The following is a 7,534-nucleotide window of genomic DNA, read 5'->3' on the forward strand; positions in this document are numbered from 1 at the left end:
TGAAATAAATATGCAGTCAAGAAAAATGAATGAGAGGCTGCATTGTGACTCGCTGACACCTCCCATCCCTTCAGACTGATTCCCTGGCTGCTGGAGCTGGACTCCGGCAGACTTCTTGGGAAATAGATGGGGAAACAGTGGAAACAGTGTCAGACTTTATTTTCTTGGGCTCCAAAATCACTGCAGATGGTGACTGCAGCCATTAAATTAAAAAATGCTTACTCCTTGGAAGGAAAGTTATGACCAACCTAGATAGCATATTCAAAAGTAGAGACATTACTTTTGCAACAAAGGTCCATCTAGTGAAGGCTAGGGTTTTTCCAGTGGTCATGTATGGATGTGAGAGTTGGACTGTGAAGAAGGCTGAGTGCCGAAGAATTGATGCTTTTGAACTGTGATGTTGGAGAAGACTCTTGAGAGTCCCTTGGACTGTGAGGAGATCCAATCAGTCCATCTTAAGGGAGATCAGTCCTGTGTATTCATTGGAAGGACTGATGCTAAAGCTGAAACTCCAATACTCTGGCCACCTCATGCGAAGAGTTGACTCACTGGAAAAGACCCTGATGCTGGGAGAGATTGGGGACAGGAGGAGAATGGGATGACAGAGGATGAGATGGCTGGATAGCATCACTGACTCGATGGACATGAGTTTGGATGAACTCCGGGAGTTGGTGATGGACAGGGAGGCCTGGCGTGCTGCGGTCCATGGGGTCACAAAGACTTGGACAGAACGGAGTGACTGAACTGAAGAAAAATTAAACTTAGTCAAGACAACAGAGTAAAATAAATTTAATGATAGACTGGATCAACTGGCTGTGTACTCATTGCTAAAATTTTATGCTTTTGTTTTTCTCTCCACTCAGTCTACTATCATAGGTTTATATGTGTGTAATGCAGTGTGTGTATGTGCATATATTTTTATGTGTGCTTTGTTGTAGTTCAGTCACTAAATTATATCTGACTCTTTACTACTGCAGCACACCAGGCTTCCCTGTCCTTTTCTATCTCCCAGAGTTTACTCAAACTCTTGTTCTTTGAGTCGGTCATGCCATCCAAGCATCTTATCCTCTGTTATCCTCTTCTCCTCCTGCCCTCAATCTTTCCCAGCATCAGGGTCTTTTTAGTGAGTCAGTTCTTCTCATCAGGTGGCCAAAGTATTGGAGCTTCAACTTCAGCATCAGTCCTTCCAATGAATATTCAGGACTGATTTCCTTTAGGATTGACTGGTTTGATCTCTTTGTTGTGCAAGAGATTCTCAAGAATCTTTAGGTTTTATTATGAAAGACATTCTGAAATGTTTTGACAATCATTACTCAAAGCAATATTGACTAGAAGAGTATTTTGTCACTGGACATTTTGTTGAAGATGTGACAGCATATTGCGTAAATTAGGAAAACAATTTCTTTACTTCTGCAGTAGGGAACATTGCTGTGATGGACCGGGTGGCAGAAGCACGCTGGCTGACATGAACTGCGCAGAAGCGTGGCTAAGAGGAGCTACCCCTTGCCCAAGGTCAGGGGCAGCGTCTGACAAGAGCTACCCCATGACCGAGATCAGGGGCATTGCCTGAGACGAGCAACCCCATGTCCAAGAAGCGGTGGCTGTGCAGGCGCAGGAGGGCCAAGGGGACCTACTCCACCTTCAAGGTCGGGAGGGGCGGCTGTGAGGAGACACCCCTCGTGAAAGGTTAGGAGCAGTGGCTGTGCTTTGCTGGAGCAGTGGTGAAGAGATACCCCACGTCCAAGGTAGGAGAAACCCAAGTAAGATGGTAGGTGTTGCAAGAGGGCAGACACACAAACAAAAATCACAGAAAACTAGTCAATCCAATCACATGGACCACAGACCTGTCTAACTCAGTGAAACTAAGCCATGATGTGTGGGGCCACCCAAGATGGGCGGGTCATGGTGGAGAGGTCTGACAGAATGTGGTCCACTGGAGAAGGGAATGGCAAACCACTTCAGTATTCTTGCCTTGAGAAACCCATGAACAATATGAAAGGCAAAATGATAAGATACTGAAAGAGGAACTCCCCAGGTTGGTAGGTACCCAATATGCTACTGGAGATCAGTGGAGAAATAACTCCAGAAAGAATGAAAGGATGGAGCCAAAGTGAAAACAATACCCGGCTGTGGGTGTGACTGGTGATAGAAGCAAGGTCCGATGCTGTAAAGAGCAATATTGCATAGGAACTTGGAATGTCAGGTCCATGAATGAAGGCAAATTGGAAGTAGTCAAACAGGAGATGGCAAGAGTGAATGTCGACATTCTAGGAATCAGTGAACTAAAATGGACTGGAATGGGTGAATTTAACTTAGATGACCATTAAATATACTACTGTGGGAAGGAATCCCTTAGGAGAAATGGAGTAGCCATCATGGTCAACAAAAGAGTTCAAAATGCAGTACTTAGATGCAATCTCAAAAATAACAGAATGATCTCTATTGGTTTCCAAGGCAAACCATTGAATATCACAGTAATCCAAGACTATGACCCAGCCAGTAACACTGAAGAAGCTGAAGTTGAATGGTTCTATGAAGCCCTGCAAGACCTTTTAGAACTAACAGCCAAAACAGATGCCCGTTTCATTATAGGGGACTGGAATGCAAAAGTAGGAAGTCAAGAAACACCTGGAGTAACAGGCAAATTTGGCTTGGAATAAGGAATGAAGCAGGAAAAGGCTAATGGAGTTTTGCCAAGAGAACACACTGGTCATAGCAAACACCTTCTTCCAACAACACAAGAGAAGACTCTACACATGGACATCACCAGATGGTCAAGACCAGAATCAGATTGACTATATTCTTTTCAGCCAAAGATGGAGAAGCTTTATACAGTCAACAAAAACAAGACCGGGAGCTGACTGTGGCTCAGATCATGAACTCCTTATTACCAAATTCAGACTCAAATTGAAGAAAGTAGGGAAAACCACTAGACCATTCAGGTATGACCTAAATCAATTCCCTTATGATTATACAGTGGTAGCGAGAAATAGATTTAAGGGCCTAGATCAGATAGATAGACTGCCTAATGAACTATGGACGAAGGTTCATGACATTGTACAAGAGACAGAGATCAAGACCATCCCCATGGAAGAGAAAAGAAAAAAAAGCAAAATGTCTGTCTGGGGAGGCCTTACAAATAGCTGTGGAAATAAGAGAAGTGAAAAGCAAAGGATAAAAGGAAATATATAAGCATCTGAATGCAGAATTCCAAAGAATAGAAAGAAGAGATAAGAAAGCCTTCCTCAGCGATCAATGCAAAGACATAGAGGAAAACAACAGAACGGGAAAGATTCATGCAAAGATGGGCTCGATAAAGTACAGAAATGGTATGGACCTAACAGAAGCAGAAGATATTAAGAAGAGGTGGCAAGAATACACAGAAGAACTGTACAAAAAAATCTTCAAGACCCAGATAATCACGATGGTGTGATCACTCACCTAGAGCCAGACATCCTGGAATGTGAAGTCAAGTGGGCCTTAGAAAACATCACTACCAACAAAGTTAGTGGAGGTGATGGAATTCCAGTTGAGCTATTTCAAATCCTGAAAGATGATGCTGTGAAAGTGCTGCACTCAATATGCCAGCAAATTTGGAAAATAGCAGTGGCCACAGGACTGGAAAAGGTCAGTTTTCATTCCAATCCCAAAGAATGCTGAAACTACTGCACAATTGCACTCATCTCATACGCTAGTAAAGTAACACTCAAAATTCTCCAAGCCAGACTTCAGCAATACATGAACCGTGAACTTCCAGATGTTCAAGCTGGTTTTAGAAAAGGTATAGGAACCAGAGATCAAATTGCCAACATCCACTGGATCATGGAAAAAGCAAGAGAGTTCCAGAAAAACATCTATTTCTGCTTTATTGACTATGCCAAAGCTTTTGACTGTGTGGATTCCAATAAACTGTGGAAAATTCCGAAAGAGATGGGAATACCAGACCACCTGACCTGCCTCTTGAGAAACCTATATGCAGGTCAGGAAGCAACAGTTAGAACTGGACATGGAACAACAAACAGACTGGTCCCAAATAGGAAAAGAAGAACGTCAAAGCTGTATATTGTCACCCTGCTTATATAACTTATATGGAGAGTACATCATGAGAAAGGCTGGTCTGGAAGAAGCACAAGCTTGAATCAAGATTGCTGAGAGAAATATCAGTAACTTCCTATATGCAGATGGCACCACCCTTATGTCAGAAAATGAAGAGAACTAAAAAGCCTCCTGATGAAAGTGAAAGAGGAGGATGAAAAAGTTGGCTTAAAGCTCAACATTCAGAAAATGAAGATCATGGCATCTGGTGCCGTCACTTCATGGGAAATAGATGGGGAAACAGTGGAAAGAGTGTCAGAGTTTATTTTTTGGTGCTCCAATTCACTGTAGATGGTGATTGCAGCCATGAAATTAAAAGATGCTTACTCCTTGGTAGGAGTTATCACCAACCTAGATAGCATATTAAAAAGCAGAGAGATTGCTTTACCAACAATAGTCCATCTAGTCAAGGCTATGGTTTTTCCAGTGGTCATGTATGGATGTGAGAGTTGGACTGTGAAGAAAGCTGAGTGCTGAAGAATTGATGCTTTTGAACTGTGGTGTTGGAGAAGACTCTTGAGAGTCCCTTGGACTGCAAAGATATCCAATCAGTCCATTCTAAAGGAGATCAGCCCTGGGTGTTCTTTGGAAGGAATGATGCTGAAGCTGAAACTCCAATTTTTTGGCCACCTGATGCGAAGAGTTGACTCATTGGAAAAGACTCTGATGCTGGGAGGGTTTGGGGGTAGGAGGACGACAGAGGATGAGAACGCTGGATGGCATCACTGACTCGATGGACGTGAGTCTGGGTGAACTCTGGGAGTTGGTGATGGACAGGGAGGCCTGGCATGCTGCAATTCATGGGTTCGCTGTGTCAGACACGACTGAGCAACTGAACTGAACTGAACTTTACTAAATATCAATATGTCCTTGATAGAAATTGAAGATAAGCTACAGTGAAAAAGTTATTCACTCTTGCAAAGTAACTCAAATTGATATCCATGGCATTTGAAGAATTATTTACTTTTTTATTATTTTAATTTCTTTAATTATTTTTTTTTCAGATGACTTTAAGCAACAGGTTGAGTGAGTATTATGAATTCCATTTAATTCAGGTAAAACATTGCACTGCAGATAATGGTTATGCATTGGAAGGTGGCAGTCCCATGATCATGTGTACCTATTAGTGCTCTATCACGCTAGTGGTAAAGAGCCACCTGCCAAAGCAGGAGACAGACACTGGTTTAGTCCCTGTGTCAGGAAGATCCCCTGGAGAAGGAAATAGCAAGCCATTCCAGGATTCCTGCCTAGAGTATTCCGTGGACAGAGGGCCCTGGCAACTACAGTCCATGGGATCACAGAGTGGGACATGACTAAAGTGACTTATCACACATGTAGCATTCATGCCATTTTCTTTCTTCTTTTCTCCTGCAGATATTTTCTCAGCAGAGCTTTGCCCTCTCCACATGAAACAATGCAGCAAAATAACAATGTAACCGAGTTCATACTGTTAGGATTGATTCAAGATCCTAAGAGACAGAAAATGGTATTTGTAATCTTCTTCATTTTCTCTGCAGGAATGTTGATGGGTAATTTGCTTATTATTATGACCATAAAAATTCAGCCAGACATTTGGGAGCCCCATGTACTTCTTCCTATTTCATTTTTCTTTGGTTGATACCTGCTTTCCAACTTCAATAGCCCCAGATTAATCGTGGATGCCCTGTATGCAAAGAAAAGCATGTCTTACAATGAGTGCCTCACTCAGGTCTTTGCACTGCATTTATTTGGATGCATGGAGATCTTTGTCCTGGTCCTCATGGCCATGGATTGGTATGTGGCCATCTGTAAGCCCTTGAATTATGCAACCATCATAAGGCGGCAAGTCTGCATCATCCTGATTGTTCTTGCATGAATAGGGTCTTTTACACATTCTATGGCTCAGATTATTCTGGCCCTTAGATTGTCCTTCTGCAGATCCAATTTGATTGATCACCATTGCTGTGATATGTAGCTACTGTTGAAACTTGCCTGCATGGATATTTATGTGATGAACTTACTGGTGGTGATTAATAGCGGGGCAATTTGTGCAAGCAGTTTTAGAATTCTGATGATCTCTTACATTGTTATTTTGCATTCACTGTGGAACCACAGTGCAGAAGGGAGGAAAAAGGCCCTCTCCATTTGCACTTCTTGGTCTGTGTATATTTATATATACTCGGCCCCCAGCCACATTCCCCATGAACAAGATGGTGGAAATATTGTACACGATTGGAACACTCTTCCTCAATCCACTCATCTACACACTGAGGAATACAGAAGTGAAAAATGCCATGAGAAAGTTAAGACATGTCAGAATTACCTCAAAAAGCAAAAGATGAATTGTGGGGCTGGAATGACTGTTTATTGAGTCATGGTTTTAGTGAATCTGTACAAATTATCATATATGACAATGTTTGACTCTTGTGGGAGTAGCATAATTAAAATCAAAGTATGCTTTGCTTTATTATTATTATTATTATTTTTAATTCACAGGCAAGATGAATGCCAAGGCTTCTCATTCTTTCATGGACCAAACGTGCCAATTCTAATCATGATCCCCTGTCAAAGTTTATTTTTCAATTGGTTCAGTTCAGTTAAGTCGCTCAGTTGTGTCCAACTCTGCAACCCCATAGACTGCAAGACACCAGGCTTCCCTGTACATCACCAACAGAGTAAAAATAACATGAAGGGTTTTTTTTGTTTGTTTGTTTGTTTTGTTTTTCATATATTTGTACCTTTTGGGACATTGCGAAGTTTGGTGCCTAAACTGGTGTCTCAGAAGTTTCATGTGATGCGTTAAGAGGCCCATATGTATAAAAGAGAATAGAAGTGCCATAATTTTGTTACAAGCTCATCTAGTCTAAATATCCCTCATGCCAGTACACAAACAGGCAAAGACACATACACTTGCTATACAGGGATTTGTGGTTATTTGTACTTCAGATGATTGAATGGATGAATACGTGTAAGAGATAAAACAGAAAAGAAAATAAGCTCACACACAGATGAAAACATAAAGTTTAGATAATAGAATAAGATGTTATACAGGGAAAGAAAACTTAAAAGTTTTTATGTGGTTCAGAATTAATTGCAGCCAAATTAAACAGGGGAAATGGTGTAATTTTAAATGATTTTTGGAAGATGCTATTAATATAAACAGATTGTATAATTGTGAATAGTCATCTGCCCTCAAAAGTGATTCACCCAAAGGAGAAACTCTGAATTCTAAGTATACTTTCATTTCTCTCAAGAAGAAGTAGAATTCCTGATATGTTTCCAGTGCCTTTTTGCTATCTCAGTTATGTCTCAAATATATTATAAAGTTGAATATGGCTTTCAAAAACATACAAATAGCAAATTCAGAACAAATAGCAATTCTCTGAAGTTTCCAGAGTAAACCCATCCTCAAGATTATTCTGCTGAGAAATAAGAAGGAAGGTTTCAAAACAGTTTCATA

At 41.1% G+C, this 7,534-nt stretch overlaps 1 pseudogene; it reads left to right on the top strand.

Moving 5' to 3' along the window:
* The first annotated feature begins 5,509 nt into the window (after positions 1 to 5,509).
* On the top strand, positions 5,510 to 6,416 carry LOC102400053 (annotated as a pseudogene).
* Positions 6,417 to 7,534: the final 1,118 nt, after the last annotated feature.

Source organism: Bubalus bubalis, chromosome 16 (assembly GCF_019923935.1).
Source record: "Bubalus bubalis isolate 160015118507 breed Murrah chromosome 16, NDDB_SH_1, whole genome shotgun sequence".
In the NCBI taxonomy this organism is placed as follows: domain Eukaryota; kingdom Metazoa; phylum Chordata; class Mammalia; order Artiodactyla; family Bovidae; genus Bubalus; species Bubalus bubalis.